Source organism: Beta vulgaris, chromosome 7 (genome assembly GCF_026745355.1).
Source record: "Beta vulgaris subsp. vulgaris cultivar EL10 chromosome 7, EL10.2, whole genome shotgun sequence".
Classification (NCBI taxonomy): domain Eukaryota; kingdom Viridiplantae; phylum Streptophyta; class Magnoliopsida; order Caryophyllales; family Amaranthaceae; genus Beta; species Beta vulgaris.
Window position 1 is genome coordinate 22,171,615 of NC_079208.1, and position 18,292 is coordinate 22,189,906.

The following is an 18,292-nucleotide window of genomic DNA, read 5'->3' on the forward strand; positions in this document are numbered from 1 at the left end:
TGACATTTTTGATCTAGTAAGCTATTCCGATGCTGACTATGCTGGAGACTTGGTAAATCGCAAAAGCACATCGGGTATTATCCAGTTCCTAGGATCAAGCTTGGTTTCTTGGAGCTCAAAGAAACAGAATATTGTTGCTCTTTCCACAGCAGAAGTTGAATATGTGGCAGCTGCTGCATGCTGCTCTCAAGTATTATGGATCAAGCAACAGGTACATGACTTTGGCATAAAGTTTAAGTGTGTTCCTATATTCTGTGATAACACTAGTGCTATTTGCATTTCCAAGGATCCAATTCATCACTCTAGGGTCAAGCATATTCACATTAGACATCATTTCCTAAAAGACAATGTAGAGAAGGGATTAGTCAAAGTTGATTTTTGTCCAACTGAAAATCAAATAGCTGATATATTGACTAAACCTTTATCTAGGGACAGGTTTGAAAAGATGCGCTTGGAACTAGGATTGATAAAAATTGTTTAAATGTACACATGATGTTGATTCCCCCCAATTGTTTCTTACTAGGTATGTCCTCCAATCTTCATGAATTAAATTTCATACACCTAGGGTCAAGTATAAGGACTCACATATGTCTTTGAATATTACCCTTAGTGTCTTTGCACATATTTGGCACGTATGTAGTTTGTACATTATGGACACAATTTTATCATATGCACGAGTAAATTTTTTATTTTCCTAATTTTCCTCCAAATCTCTTTGTTTCTCTTTCTTTTCAACCTTTCCGTCCAAAATTAAACACATTAATCTGAATTATAGCCACTGATACGCATTCAATTAATCTAATTTAAGTGAAGGAACTTCATTAAATGCCTTCCAAAATCCCATAACAGCGTTTCATTAAACCTAACTCTCCATTTCTATTTCACACGAAGTAATGATTACTTTATAACCCCAACACATCAAATCACTGACCCCTCATAATTTCCCTCTCACATCAACTCATTTCTCTCTTCTCTTTTTCATCTTCAACCTCACACCAAAACGCTTTTACAATGTCTTCCAAAACCCAAAATTCCGGTGATCATGAAAAATTCCCAAGAGAGAAAACACCATCCCATGATGAAATCAGTGCTCAAGAATCATCCAAGAATGAAGAAGATTCTACCGGGTCAAAATCGACATCCTTTGTTCCGATTTCTCTCTCTTCGAAAAAGGAAGATGGTGAAAACGAGGTTGAAAGCGATCAAGAACAAGAGATTATAGTACCTACTAAGCGAGGTAAGAAAACAAAATCTTCACAATTTCTTGTGGGCTTTTGTATCGATGTTCCATGGTGCAAAAAGTCTAAGTGGTATGAGATACTGAAAATTTTAAAATTTCAGAAATGGTTAAAAATTGTTAGTGTGGATGAGGGTCTTTATGTAAAAGAAATGAAAGCTTTTTGTTTTGGGTTTACAATAACTGAGGGTGTTTGTGTGTCTGTTGTAAATGGGTCTGTGGTCACAATTACTGAGAAGAAACTGGGGGAATGGTTTGATGTTCCAAATGAGGGTTACAAGGATTACATTAAGGGTAGGGCTAAGCTGAACATAAATGGAGTTTCTAATGCTCAAATTCTTGCTTTTTTTAACGACAATTATCATGCTTTATCTTTAGATAAAAAAGAATTGTCTCCATTTCATAAGTTGTTATTCCAATTGGTTTGGCGTTTTATTTTACCCCGTTCCTCAAAAAGAACCCAGGCAAGTCTAATGGATCTTTCCATTATGTACTGCCTTGCCGAAAACATAAAAATAAACCTTCCCTCCTTGATAATTTCACATCTCTCTCACTGCATTACTCATAACACTAAAGTGGGTTATGGAAATCTTCTTTCCTCTGTTTTCAAACAATGCAAAGCCAAACTGCCTACCAGTCCCTCTTTTTCTCTTGAGCCAGAAACTTATCTTACAAAAGACACTCTGACTAGGCTTAGTATGAGGTTGGTAAATGGGAAGATAGATTTTGAGATAGAAGAAACTCCGGTAAAGTGGATATGTAAGGAAGAGCCAAAGGTTGGCTGGGTCAAAGTCTCTGAAGGATCAGGATCAAGGTGAAACAGTGTTTATTCACCTAGATTCTGATCCAGTTCCTTCTACTGCTGTGGATTTTCGGTTGCTATCTAAAACTGGGCTTAACAAGCTACTCCGGGTTATTCAGGACTCCTTGACCCTTCTACACACCAGGATCAATGCTATTGAAGCTACTGTCAATGTTCTGGACTCTCAGCAGCAACAACAACTGATTGCCATCAAGAATGCTGATCCTGGGATCAGGAACAAGGTGGATGGTGTGCTCTCCACGATATATTCTATGGTCTCCTCTCTCTTCAAACGATCCAAACCCTAACTTCTCTTATCTTTGGTGCAAATTGAACAAGTATTTTTTTGTGGCTGTAATTATTAAACAATCTTTTGGATTTCTCTTATTGTGTCCTTCTGAGACACATGAAGTACTTTTAGTTTCTCTTTAATCACTTCACTTTGTTTTGCCTTACTCTACATATTGCGTACTATCTGCTGTCTATAATGTTGCTTTTGCCATGCCTATTTTGTTTGTGTGCTTGGATGGCTAATATTATGAGATGTATGTTTGAGCAACTTGCTTGTTGCCTAAACTGTTTTCTCTCTAGTGATGCAGGTACAACTCTTGGTTTTGATAATGACAAAGGGGGAAGAGATAATAGTGTCTAGAATTTTTATCTTAGTTCCTATGCATGTTTTTCTCATCCCTGTTCCGAGTCAAGTCTGATCCTGTTCCCAGTCTCAGTAGCGTTTTACTTAAGTCGGGTTGTGTAGTTTATTATGTTTAAATCTTAGTCCTTCTATTTTATTTCAAAATATAAAAACTTAATTTTTTTAAAAAATTACTTGTCATAATAAAAAAGAGGGAATATTGTTATTTCACTATTTTGATAATGACATATAATTAAAGTTTATTTGATTTTAGTTTATTAGTTTGCTTTTTTTGGTTTATTAGGTTAGAATAAATTTCATGTGTTTTATATTTATTCTTTTCTTTTTGTTTATTTTATTTGGTTAGATTTATTCTTTTAGTTTTAATTAGTTTATTTTTAGATGTAATAACCCTGTTTTTAAGAACATTTATTTAATGAGAATTATAGTTATTAAGTTAATTATGTTCCGAAAATTCTCATTTTATTTGAGTTGTGGAATGTGATTTTATTTGCCGTGTTATAATATATTCGTTATATTAATCTATTATGGAGTTATAATTATATTATTTTATATATCGTTGTATATAATTTTTGGGAATTTACTCGAGATATTGGTGTATTTAGGGATATTTTTCCGCTGCGATTTTATTAATTAAGATTTGGATTCTAGTTTATAGATGTCGAGTGTGTTTAGCTAGCAGCTCGAAAGAGCGGGCTGTTACAGATGGTATCAGAGCAACCTTGCTACCGTATGCCTAGTTGGCTACCTAGCGAGGTAAAAGGTCTTTGGGATAGTTCGAAATCGATTTGGGATTGTTAGTGGTTAAGAATTGGTGATCGAAAATTTGGAATGTTGAAGGTTAAGTTTATGATTGTTGCGCTTTTACATGTGTTATATGATTTCGTTTATGTAAAGTTGTAGTGTCTTGTGTTGTTTATGATGATGTGTTTTGAGAAAAATTCTATGATTTGGTTAAGTAAATGAATTTCAAACGAGATCTCTACGAATGAGAAGTCTGGAATCCTATGCTGAAAATTTACCCCTTTTGTTTTCTTTGCTCCTCGATTATGATATTGAGTTGAAGTGGAGATACAGAAGCTGATGGTAGAATTGAGGTTCGGTACCTGATATATTATGAGTTTGAGATTTTGGTTTTATTCTCAAGTTTCGAGGACGAAACTTTTGATAAGGGTGGTAGTATGTAATAGCCCTGTTTTTAAGAACGTTTATTTAATGATAATTATATTTATTAAGTTAATTATGTTCCGAAAATTCTCATTTTATTTGAGTTGTGGAATGTGATTTTATTTGCCGTGTTATAATACATTCATTATATTAATCTATTATGGAGTTATAATTATATTATTTTATATATCGTTGTATATAATTTTTGGGAATTTACTCGAGATATTGGTGTATTTAAGGATATTTTTCCGCTGCGATTTTATTAATTAAGATTTGGATTCTAGTTTATAGATGTCGAGTGTGTTTAGCTAGCAGCTCGAAAGAGTGGGCTGTTACATTAGACCTCACGAATAACATGTTAAATAACTTATGAAGAATTGATTAGGAGTTTAATCAAGAATAAGTTGTTAGACCTTATTTGTGACAATCTGTTAATATCATGGAGGTAGCCAATTTGATATATTAAGATTCCATAATATTTTGTTTAGTTAGTATGTGTGCAGCAATTTCTAGTTTTCTACAAACAAAGAGCCCCAAAACAAACCTAAACTAGCGCTTCAAAATAGATTGTTGAGGTAGTTCCTACAATTTAGGAACCACAACTACCAATCTTTTATAAGGCGTGTGAACGTGGAGAAGTGGCTGAGATTATGGAAGCCCAACTAACCAAACTACCAACGGTAAAAAATACAACGGACAGATTATGGAAAAGTGGCTAAAGCAACGTCTGATCATGGAGAAGATCATGGAGAAGGTTTTGGAGAAAATCGTGGAGAAGTACTCGAGAAGATAGGTCTCTACAAATAGATGTTTGTGACAAATCTTTAGATATACATTCAGAATTTTATGTAATATTCTTAGTGAAAGTACAATCAGTTTTCTTCTTCCTAGAAATTGATGTATTGGGTTGAGTGAATCTGAGTCTGTAATCATTTTTAGAGAAAAAGAGAAAGAGAAAGAGAAAGAGAAAGAGAAGAGAGAAGACTTCGAGTGAAGTCAACTGTTTAGGGGGAACATGCTGACAGGGAACCAGTTCCTAGAGGAACAGAGTTGGTCCGAGTTTAGGTTGTACAAAAGAGAGTTTTTTGGCCTAAAGTTATTAAAGAGAATTGAGTCAAAATCCCTCGTGGTCAAGGTTTTTCTTCCTATTGGGCCTAGGAAGTTTTCCTTGTAAAAATCTCGTGTTCCTAGTTCTTTCTTATTTCATACAACTATTTCTTTCTCATTCATTCATTCTTTTAATTCCGCAAAAAGTTTGAAAATCTCTACAACTACAATTCACCCCCCCTCTTGTAGTTGTCTAAGTGTTTGTCCAAGACTAACAATTATAATTTAATTCGTGACGATCATAAGTGGAAAGCTCATATTCTTCGGTCATTGATAAACAATTTGTTGGACAATACTCAACACAATTACCACAAAATATACAAACTCCGAAATCAATGTTATAATTAAGCAACCGTTTTTTTCGAATATCCGTTTCCAATTTCCAATCAACAACGGGTAAATCTATAGGACATGCACGAACACATACTTCACAAGAAATGCATTTATCAAATTCAAAGTGAATTCGACCACGAGAACGTTCTGATGTGATCATTTTTTCATAAGGATATTGAATAGTTACAGGTAAACGATTAGCGTGGAATAGGGTAATCATAAAACCTTGACTAATGTACCTTGCTGGGAGTATTGTTTGTTGACCATAATTGATGAACCCAAGTACCATTGGGAACATATAGTAAATATCAATAAAAAAATAAGATTTTTTTTCTTTCTCTTGTTTGTGCCAAGTTGTGAATTAAATTATAGTAAATATCAAATATTCTTTTTTTTTTAGAATTTATAATGAAAGGAGTTGGGAAGAAGTTGTTAATAATAGATTACCTAAAGAAATAGGTAAAAGAAATTTCATCCACGATTTAATAATTGGTCCATTCTCAGTCTAGGTAAGGTCCATCTTGTTGTGATAGAAATGAACAAGAACAAAAAAGTTTTAGCTAATGTAATTAAAATACCAATTGTTGTTCCAAAAACTCCACCTACTTGATGTATTTCAAAGAAGTCAGAGATGAATATGTATCGAATAGAGAGATTCCAACCACCCAAGTAAAGAACTGTTATTTATAATGAAGAGATTAGTAGATTAGATAAGACGCAACAAAAAATAAACCAAATTTAATAGCTGAATATTCGGTTTGATAACCTGCAACTAATTCTTCTTCTGCTTTTGGGAAATCAAAAGGTAATCTTTCGCATTCTGCTAGAGATGAAATTATAAAAACAATAAACCCTATAGGTTGCCGCCACAAATTCCGTCCCCAAAACCCATATTTTGACTACACCTCAACTATATCAATTGTACTTGGACTGTTAGATAATCACAATCGATGATAAGGTCACTCTTGTCATCTCTAGTACAGAACCGTACATGAGATTTTCACCTCATACTGCTCCTCAAGAGCCATAAATTAATCTAAGGACTGATTCGATATTCTTTGATCTTAATATGTTTGTAGACTAAATAAAACGAAAACGAATCGAAAAATCCTGAATTAAACAAATAATGAAAATTTGTCTGCTACACTAGAAAAAGTGCTTTGGAATTGATTTCATCTTTTACTTTAACTTTGAAGAATTTTCATTTTTTTTATTGAGTAATAACTTAATCCTTAAATAAAATACGCTTTTTTACCAATATTAATAAAAACTTCACCTTATTATTTTGATTTCGAAAAAAGAATTTAACATTTATTCATAATTTATGCCATGACAAAAATCTCATTTCTATTAATATAGATATCGGAAAAAGATCTTTTTTTTTGCAATTCCATTTCTATATATTTTTATATTAACATTAGCTATTTTTTTTCGTCCCTCTTATTTCTTTTATTTAGGCTTAAAATAAAAAAGTAAAAGATTACTTCGTTCTAGATAGTCATTCACTTAATCGGTTGATAGGAGCATACTCTGGATCGGAATTTGTGGGAGTACTGCTTGATCATTTCTACCACTTCAAAGCCTCAATTAGTATTTCTTTTATGTAAAAATATATCTTCAGATAACTTACATAAGCTCTATTACAAATCCTTTGTGTACTTTGGTGTTCCTAATCATCCACTCATTTTTGTTCAATCTTTATGGTAATTAATGTCATGTATGGTAATACATATAAAAAAAAGATAGTCAAAACTCCATAGAATTGTTCTTTTCATCCCGCTTCAAGTTATGAGGAAAAATTATCCAATCTTGGGAGAAACAAACAACCTTGACTCTTTATGTTTATTTTACTGCTTTGGTGTTCTTTTCCCTTAACCCTTATACTTAGGCAATGAGATTCTCTTTTTTACTGCGAATTTCGAAGCTATTTTTTCACTCATCTAACTATCTAGTTTAGTTTATCAAACCAATCAGTGAATAAAAAAAAGATGCTATTCAATATATTTCATTTATATTCTTAGAAACCTAAAAAGATATTGAATGGGGTGAGGGTGAAGACCTATGTCTCAATGAATCCCGCATAGAGATATTGATAACACACATAGAGTTAATGGTATTTCATAACTAATTGAATGGACAGCAGTCCGACGCCCACCTAAAAAGGAATATTTATTATTTGATCCATATCCTGACATAAAAAGTCCAATAGGATCAATGCTTGAAATAGCGATCCATAAAAAAACACCAATAAAAGTTCTAAATAATGTTATCAGGATCGAGATCCTACTTTGGATCGTAGGGATTGGTAGAATCGGATCGGCGGGATCGGATCGTAGGATCGTAAGATCCTATAATTCAGTGAAATAAAGATAATTATACTATAATATGGTGAGAACCTCGTGTTAAAAATTTACACATATTAATAATAAATTTTTTAATTAGGAAATGATGATAGTTTTTCAATACTATAAGATTGAAGTAACATGCGACCAAAATCTAATAGGAAAAATATAATATGTGAAATTACTTTATGATTTTTATACGGTAGGATCGAATCGTAGAGTCGTAGGATCGTAGAATCGTGTTAAGATCCTACCATGTGATTTTTTGTGGTTGGGCAGGATCGAAAGATCCTACAAAATTACTATCGTAAAATCGTAAAATCGTAAGATTCGAATCGGGATTTTAACAACTCTAATACTAAATAATTATACTAAATAAACAAGGTGAGAACTAAAAGGAACTCCTAAATAACTTAGTAGAATTAATATAACTGCTATAGAAGGTCTGATACTAAATAAATATGTATTTCCTCTAGATGGAATAAGATTCTCTTTATAAAGTAGTTTTGTTCCGTCCGCGAGATCTTGAAGAATTCCCAAAGGGCAGGCATATTCAGGTTCAATACGTTGTATTATACTCGCGGATATTTCACTTTCTAACCACACAATCACTAGTACACCTATTGTGATTCCCAATACGAGAATCAAAATAGGGAAAAGCCTCAATATAGTCCCATAAACCTCTTTTAAGGATTCCAATCTGGAAAAAAAAATTGATAGCCTGTACTTTTGTTGTATAAATTATCATTTCATCGATCAACTTCTCCCATAATGATATCTATGCTACCTAGTATCGTCGCAATATCAGCCAAGTTCATCTTTTTAACTAATTGAGGAAGAATTTGCAAATTGATAAAACCCGGGGGGCGGATTTTCCATTTCCAAGGAAAAACACTCTGATCTCCTATCAAAAATATTCCTAATTCTCCCTTTGGGGATTCAGCTCTTACATAAAATTCTTGTTTCGACCTTTCAAAAGCCGGAGATGGCTTTTATTAATGAATCGATATTCAAAATCATTCCATTCAGGATATTTTTTTCTTTTAAAGCGTAGGATTTCTAAATTCTCATAGGGACCCACTGGAATTCCTTCTAGAGCTTGTTGAATAATTTTTATGGATTCGACCATTTCACCAATTCGTATTAAATAACGAGCTAATGAATCTCCTTCTTTTAATTTTGCCATTGACTTCCCAATCAAATTCGTCGTAAAACTCAAGACTGCTTTATATATTTATGATGTTTTTCAGTTTTTGGGAATAGAGAAAGTCGTCCACTAGGTTCTTTTACATGGGCTCGCCACGCGCTTGTCTGGTCAGGAGAGGCTTATTTGTCTTATAGTTTGGCTACTTTATCTGTCTTTGGTTTCATTGCTTGTTGCTTTATCTTGTTCAATAATACTGCTTATCATAGTGAGTTTTACGGGCCCTCTGGCCCAAAAGCTTCTCAAGCTCAAGCATTTACTTTTTTAGTTTGAGACCAACGTTTTGGGCTAACTTGGGATCCGCTCAAGGACCTACCGGTTTAGTTAAGTACATAATGCGTTCTCCGACTAGAGAAATGATTTTTGGGGGAGAAACATGCATTTTTGGGATTTGCGCGCTCCCTAGTTAGAACCCCTAAGGGGTCCAAATGGTTTGGACTTGAGTCGGTTGAAAAAAGGCATACAACCTTGGCAAGAACGACGTTCAGCAGAGTATATGACTCATGCTCCTTTAGGTTCTTCAAATTTTGTGGGCAGGGTAGCTACCGAGATCAATGCAGTCAATTATGTCTCTCCTAGAAGTTGGTTAGCTACTTTTCATTTTGTTCTAGGATTAGACATATGACTATAGCTTTCCAATTGGTTGTTTTTGAATTAATTGCTACTTCATCAATCTTATTGATTAGCGTATCCGTTGTATTTGCTTCGCCCGATGGTTGGTCAAGTAACAAATTTTTTGTATTTTCTGGTACATCACTATGGATTGGATTAGTCATTCTAGTGGGTATCCTTAATTCTCTTATCTCTTGAACCTATTTGTTCCAGATAAAAAACGAACCCCTCCCCTGAATTCGAATTCTGTCGGGTTGTGAGACACGGTCAAATTTAATCAATATATCAATAACAAAAGTCACAAACAAAACAAGTAATGAAAAAAAAATGAGAAGGGGTCAAACTTAAATTTTTCGAATGAATTTAATAAAATAAATAACGAAATTAAGAATTTAATTGGAATCAACTTGAAGAAAGTACTGGGTCCGACTCTACACAAATAGCATCCAGACATATATATTATATATATGTGTATATGCAAAGACATATTCCTTCTCAAGAAGCAAAAATCCGGATATAGTCGAATGGTAAAATTTCTTTTTGCCAAGAAGAAGACGCGGGTTCGATTCCTGCTATCCGCTCAAGGGAAAGTCCATTTATTTTTTATGACTAAAGAATTTTGTTATAGTTTTTACCAAGCTGCTCTACCCCGCACCGAAGAAATACCTGGGAACGAATGGACAAAGTAAAAGGGAATGTGCCCTCTACCATATCTGTACAAATAGAATAACCCATTTGTACAGAATGGTAAAGGGTCTCTCTATGATCGATGATGATCTTAGAAATGAAAATATCTTTTTATGTTTACCAACTTGATCTAGTATCTTAGAAATGAAAACATGTCTGAAGCATTTCAAGAAGTATGTGTCCAAATAACCGAAAGTGTCGATAGTTAGCTCTAGGTCTTCTAGTAAAAAACAACGTCGATGAAGACGCGTAGGTGCACTATTATGTGGTAGAGATTGTAACTTTCCATGAATTTCCCATTTAGCACTCAACGATGCTACTTTGCTTATTTCTTTTTTTGAGGATCGACGAATCAAATGATATTTTTGTTCTAATTTTTCTCTTCTTCTTCTCTCGCTGAATCAAACTTTTCTTTGCCATAATGGTTCAGTTTCTAGTAGTATCAATGATACAAGTCGGATCCTAGATGTAAAAGTGTATAAGAAAGGGGGCTCCCTTCTCCATCGAAATAAATGAAATTATTGTGAAGACAACACACAAATTAACCAAATTTACCCGATGTAGAGGCAATCAAGAAAGCTGCACATGTCAATATATAACCTATGGAGAAGTGGGCTAATCCAACTAATCTTTCTTGTACAATGGAAAGAGCGGCCACTAGTTTATCTCTCCATCGAATCAAATTGGCCAAAGGTGTGCGTTCATGATCCCATGCTAAAGTTTTAATTAACTACTGCCAATATCCACACAACGAAATTAAGAACATAAATCCCACAGCCCAAACAAGATGTCCAAATAAGAACATCCACGCCCAAACCGATAAACTATTCATACCAAATGGATTATATCCATTGATAAGTTGTGAAGAGTTTTAACCATCGATGATCTTTTAACCATCCCATCAAATAAGTGGACGATTCATTAAATTGTGAAACATTACCATGCCATAATGTGATGTGCTTCCAATGCCAATAAAAGGCAACCCGTCCAATGGTATTTAACATCCCAAAGACTACCAAATAAAATGCGTCCCAAGCCGAAATATCACAAGTACCGCCTCGTCCTGGACCATCGCTAGGAAAACTATAACCAAAATACTTTTTATCTGGCATTAACTTGGAACCACCTGCATCTAAAGCACCTTAGACTAAGATCAAAGTAGTTGTATGTAAATCTAAAGCAATAGCATGATGAACCAAAATGTCTCCAGGCCCTATTGTTAAAAATATGGAATTACTATTCTCATTATAAACATTTAACCAGACGAGCAACCATATACTTCGATCCGCATTGAATGCCAAGCCACTTGTTGAGGATAAAAGGACATCAAACCCATACGAAGGTTTACCATGAGTCGATTGTATCCATTGAGCAAATATAGGTTCCATCAAAATTTGTTTTTCTGGAGTTCCAAAAGGAAGCATGACATCATTATGAACATAAAGACCCAAAGTATGGAACCCTAAAAAGAGGCTGGCCCAACATAAATTGGATATGACAGCTTCTTCAGGGTCTAACATTCTTGCAAACATATTATCTTCATTCTGTTCCGGATTGTAATCTCGAATGAAAAATATAGCTCCATGAGCAAAAGCTCCTGTCATAATGAATCCTGCGATGTTATTGGTGATGCGTATATAGCACAGCTTAACTAGTAAAGTCTTGTGCTATGCACGTATAAGCAGGTAAAGAATACATGTGTTGGGCTACCAAGGAAGTTATAACACCTAAAGTGGCTAGGGAAAGACCTAATTGAAAATAAAGCGAATTGTTGATTGTGTCATAAAGACCCTTATGACCGCATCCCAACCGTCCCCCTGGAGGAATATGCGCTTCTAAAAGATCTTTCACACTGTGCCCAATTCCAAAGTTTGTACTATACATATGACCAGCAACAAGAAAAATAAATGCAGTAGCTAAATGATGATGAGCAATATCAGTTAGCCATAAACTTTGCGTTTGTGGATGAAATCCCCCAAGGAGGGTTAGAATGGCAGTTCCCACTCCTTGGGAAGTACCAAATAAATGACTTCTTAAATCGGGGTTCTGAGCATAAAGATTGTACTGACTTGTAAAAAGGGGACCTAATCCTTGAGTATGTGGTAATACGTCTAAGAAATTATTCCATCGAACGCACTCTCCACTGGCTCCGGGAATAGTGACATGAACTAAATGTCCTGTCCAAGCCAAGGAACTAACTCTGAAGAGACCGGATAAGTGATGGTTTAGACGGGATTCGGCATTTTTCAACCACGAAAAGCTCGATTTCCATTTCGGTTGTAAGTGTAACCAACCTGCTAGTAAAGATATAACAGAAAGAAATAATAGAAACAGAGCTCCAGTATAAAGATCTTCATTAGTGTGTAAGCCAACTGTATGACACCACTGATAAACAACATAATAAGTGCTATTCACTGGGCCAAGAGCACCCCCCGAGTAATAACTTCCACAGCCACTGATAAAGAGTCATGTACCCATGATTCAAAATTTCCTTGCCAAGCTACATGAAACAGATTTCCGGAAGTCCACAGAAAAATGATTGATAATAGCCCAAAGTGAAAAGCAAAAATATTATGATAAAGACGCTCTTCAGTAATATTATCATGACTCTCGAAGTGATGTGCGGTAGCAATACCAAACCAAATACGACGAGTAGTGGGGTCTTGAGCTAAGCCTTGGCTAAACCTTGGAAATCTTAATGCCATAATGCCTTTCAAATCCTCCTAGACATTATCCTACTGCAATAATTCTTGCTAATAAGAAAGCCTATGTTGTGACAATTCCACCCAGAAGGTAATGGGTTACTCCTACAGCACGTCCTTGTACAATGATCAGGGCTCTAGACTGAGTAGCAGGAGCAACTTTTAATTTACTATGAGCCCAAACGATGGATTAAATAAGTTCTTGCCAATAACCACACCCGTTAAATAAAAACATTAAACTAAAAGCCCATACAAAATAAGCACCTAGGACAAAGAAACCATATGCCGATAATGAAGAACCATAAGACTGAATTACCTGGGATGCCTGCGCACATATGAAATCACGGAGCCACCCAGTAATAGTAATAGAACTTTGCGCAAAGCTTCCTCCCGTGATATGAGTTACCACCCCTTGATCACTTATACTACCCCAAACATCTGACTGCATTTTCCAACTGAAATGGAATATTACTACTGAGATTGCGTTGTACATCCAGAATAGCCATAAGAATACATGATCCCACGCGGATACTTGGTTGTCCCCCCTCTTCCAGGTCTATCACAAGGGAAGCGAAACCCCATATTTGATTTATCCAGTATCAAACAAGAGCTACGAGCAAATAAAACGCCTTTTAGAAGTATTATTCCCATCACATTAATTGTAAAGCAATGATGTGGTGGACCAAAAATGTGTTGTCCCTAATGGAATGGGTAACAAAGCTACTTTTCCACCCACTGCTACTAAATCACCATCCCCCAAGTCAAACTGGTGCTTGTTGTTACACCCGGAGCCGTTGCACTAAGCACTAGAGCATGGGTGTTTTGTATCCATTGAGCAAAGACGGGTTGTAATTGTGTGGCAGTATTTGAAAACATATCTTGTAGACGCCCTAACGCGCTCATGGTATCATTATGAATATACAAACCAAAACTGTGAAATCCTAACAATATACATGCCCAGTTGAGATGTGATATGATTGCATCGAGATGTCTAAGAACACGATCTAATAGGTCGTTGTATCGAGTAGTTGGATCATAGTCTCTTACCATAAAAATGGTCGCATGCGCAGCAGCACCAACTATGAGAAATCCACCAATCCACATGTGATGTGTAACCAATGAAAGTTGGGTACCATAGTCAGTAGCTAGATATGGATAAGGGGGCATCGAATACATATGGTGAGCTATAACAATGGTTAAAGAACCTAACATAGCTAGGTTCAGAGATAATTGAGCATGCCATGACATTGTTAAAATCTCATATAGGCCTTTATGTCCCTGGCCCGGAAATGGACCTTTATGAGCCTCTAAAATATCTTTTAGACCATGACCAATGCCCTAGTTCGTTCTATACATGTGACACGCTATCAAGAAAAGGATTGCAATAGCTAAATGATGGTGTGCAATATCAGTCAGCCACAGATCCCCAGTTACTGGATCTAATCCTCCACGAAAAGTAAGAAATTTCGCATATTTTGACCAATTCAAAGTAAAAAATGGGATTGCTCCTTTGGCAAAATTGGGATAAAGTTGAGCCAAAAGATCCGGATTCAATATAAATTCATGATGAAGCGATATCTCTAAAGGATCTACCCCAGCATTTAGAAATTGGTTAATCGGTAACAGTACATAGACTTGATGCCCCGCCCAAAAAAGAGACCCAAGTCCTAGTAGTCTTGCTAAATGGTGATTTAACATAGATTCCACATCTTGGAACCAAGCCAATTTTGGAGTAGGATCGCTTAGCCATGCTTCAATATTGGAAAAACGGGCACCGTGGAAATACATACCACTCAGCCAAAGAAAGATGATTGAGAGTTTATCGAAATGGGCGCTAAATATTTTTCGGGAGGTCTCTTCCAAATCGCTGGTATGGCTATCGAAATCGTGAGCATCCGCATGTAGCTTCCAGATCCATGTAGTAGTTTCAGGGCCCTTAGCTATTGTTCTTGAAAAATGATCGTGTCTGGCCCATTCCTCAAACGAAGTTTTTATGGGATCCCTATCCACCAAAATTTTTACTTCTCGTTCCGGCGAACGAATAATCCTTGAGTCCTCCTCTTTTCGGACAAGACATACAAAGAGACCTGCCAACATTCAAATAATTGGTGAAAATTCGAGAGATATATAGAATTTGTTTCTTTCACTTCTATCTCCCTCTTTTTTTTAGTTATTTACTAAAGCAATTATAATCTGGAATTCGATCCAGGGAAAGTGTTCGCATCTATTGTGACATAGACGTGCGGCGGTCAACGGGCCTTTTAAAATATTCTAAACGCTTTTTGGTTTTTGGATTAAGGTAAAAACGATATTTTTGTGCAACATAGACTATTCTCATCTCAATTAGAACATATTAGATAGAGCTACTTAATGTTTTACATAGAATATATAATATTTTGGATTCTATCTTAAAAATACTCGAGCAAAATATTAAAAATCACACGAGAATTGTTAGTCATTACTAAGAAACATCTCAGTATTTAGTCATTCGAAGCTTTTTTTCAATATTTTTTTAGTATTTTATTTTAGAATAATGAATAATATTTCTATACATAGAAAAATTGTTCATTATTCTTTATTTATTAATATTTTTTTAATTTTTATATATTAGAATTCGCTTTTCTTTTTTAAAAAGAAAAACTTATTTTTGATATTTCAATAGTAATTTATTTGTATTAATAGCTAATAGGCGAAAAGAAATAAATCGATTTTGTACTCTATAACGATCTGAAAAGGGATATAAAGAAATTCTTTGATTGGTTCTTTCTCGAAGAATGATTCCATTCTACTTGACTAATAACTCTAACAAATAACAAAAAAAATTAGAAATAAGAAGAATTATTATTGTTTTATTTGAACCGCGCCGTGATTTTCAACCAATTATGCTCTTCAATATAATTCCCAGAAGTAAGCGTTATAGCATGTTTCCAATACTCAACGGCTTGATCGAACCAAGCCTCCGCAATTTCATAATCTCCCTGTTGAATGGCTTGTTCTCCCCGGTCAGAATAGGAATAGGAGGGTCAATTTCTTCCTTTTGAACCGTACTTGAGAGTTTCGTACCTCATACGGCTCCGCAATCAATTCATTTGGTGCCCTATTAAACTGAATGAGATTTCTTATACATCTATATCCCACTGTTTAGAGTAACCAAAAGAGGTTAATCACATGAGTTTCAACCTTTCATTTTGATTTATTTAAGAATCAGTTTCAGTTTAATCTTTTCTCCCACTTGCAGAAGAATAAAGCATAGATATTTACTCTTATCCGGCATATTTTCCGCAAGGCAACTATCTCGGTTTCATATCGAAATTTATATAGAATCTTTGAAAAAGGCTTTCCTTCATAAGTAAGAAAGAAAAGACTTACTATCTTTGGGATTTGATCCTACACCGCCGCTCAATCCTTAGTCTTAGTGATCGACATTACATATGTTAATTCCTAACTTTAGTTTATCTTATATATACATAAGCAAGCGGTTATTATTCTTTTCTTAATGTATTGGCCCAAAACCTCATTAATTGATCTTTACAGTGCTTCCTCTCTATCAATTAGATCTTTTTTTATCCATAGACATAGAAAAAGTATCTAGGCATATTTTGACTTCTATTAATATGAAGTTTCTTTCTCTGCTACAGCTCAAAGAAATCATGGTTTTGGACGATGCATTTGTAGCGAGCCTTTTTTTTAGTATTTACTAGAAAATTTTGTCTTTCTTTTTCTTTCTATAGTTGAGATAGCCACACGTAATGACAGATCACCGCCATATTATTAAAAGCTTGTGGTAAGAATGGGTTTCGCTCTAGTGCCCTAAAATAATATTCTAAAGCTTTTGTATGTTGTCCATTACTTGTGTGAATAAAGCCTATATTATAGAGTATATAACTTCGATCGTACGGATCGATTTCTAGTCGCATAGCTTCATAATAATTCTGTAAAGCTTCTGCATAATTTCCTTCGGATTGAGCTGACATCCGTTACGGTCGTTATTCGATTAAAATAATCTCCGTTCCAGAACCGTACATGAGATTTTCACCTCATACGGCTCCTCCCTTAAATATACATCCCATAAAGAATAGAGATAATGAGAATTAAAAATACATGGAATAATCAAAGAGGATTAAAACATTCTCATTATGAATTGAACGGGGCTAGTGTTTTTACAAAAAATCTCTAGCCAACCTTCTTGCGCAAGAGATTTTACTAGAATCAAGTGTCTTGATACTAAATAAAAAGGATAACTCCAACAATTCCTTTGTCCTCAACGCCTCCTAATTTCCAGGAAATAGTCACTTCAACAGTCTTTGATGGTTATACGGGTATCCGAAGTACGAATGAGATCGATGTTTGTTGTCCCAACCATTCTTGTTAGTCCCAATCCAGGTAAGAAAAGAAAGGGAATAGGTAAGTAATTTTCAACAAAGTCTTCGTGTAGTCGATTGTGATGCATATGGGATATGGTCATTTTCTACAAATCCTAGTTTCGTTAGGATTCATACGTAGTGTCCTAGTTCTATTAGGAGTATGTAATTTAATCTTATTAGGTGTTTATTTTAAGTAAGTGTTTGAGTGATAAAAGGAATTCTATTATACTTAGGAGTCTAATTCCTTATCATTGAGTCTTAATAATTATCTATATTAGGCGTGTGATTATGTTAGGCGTGTGATAATGTTAGTTTGTTATTTATCTTTATCCTTAAGCTAAAGATAGATAAGGTTATTAGTTGTTATCTTTAAGTTTTACTAGTCCTAGTAGGTTTAGGAAATCTTTTGTAGTATATATAGGCTATTTCGGCCATCATAATAGAGTTGTTGGTTTTTGTTTGCTTTTGATTAAAAGTTTGTCAAGTGCATGTTTGCATTGATTTTGGTCGTTGTATCAAGAACACATAGATCGTGGTTTATGTGAATCTCCTAATTGAGGTTAGGTAGAGATCCTCTAGTTCTTGAGGGAACATATAGAGCTTATCTTTTATTTGTTATTGTTTTCGTACATAAGTTCATAAAAATCACAAAAGAGTTCGAATAAATCCATAGAATCACATCAGATTGTTAGGTGTAGTGCTTCTTCCCTTATGCCACCTATTGGTACTATATAACTAGGAAGTAGGACTGACCTTTAATACAAAACACAAAGGTGTAACCTTTCTCTCAATACTAAAATTGATAACTGAAGCGTAGTATTCGAGTTTGCTTCAATCGGGGATACACGACAGAAGGAATTGTTCTATTTCTAAACTTCAACTTCAACAAGCGTAGGTTTATTTATATAATATGTAATATGGAAATGGAATAAGAATAAGAATATTTTTTATTTCTATCCCGAATCATGTGCCTTTCTCATAAAACTAGGAGCAATAAAAGGAAGCTAAATAATAAAAAAAAATCAAATCACACCATCTCTATAATAAATAAAGGCCTCATTTTCTCCTGAAGTTGTCGGA

General features: G+C 34.7%; 2 pseudogenes; both read right to left on the bottom strand.

Moving 5' to 3' along the window:
* Positions 1-10,687: 10,687 nt before the first annotated feature.
* Positions 10,688-12,851, bottom strand: LOC125494365 (photosystem I P700 chlorophyll a apoprotein A2-like; annotated as a pseudogene).
* A 187-nt stretch (positions 12,852-13,038) lies between these two features.
* On the bottom strand, positions 13,039-14,945 carry LOC125494366 (photosystem I P700 chlorophyll a apoprotein A1-like; annotated as a pseudogene).
* Between the last annotated feature and the right edge of the window lie 3,347 nt (positions 14,946-18,292).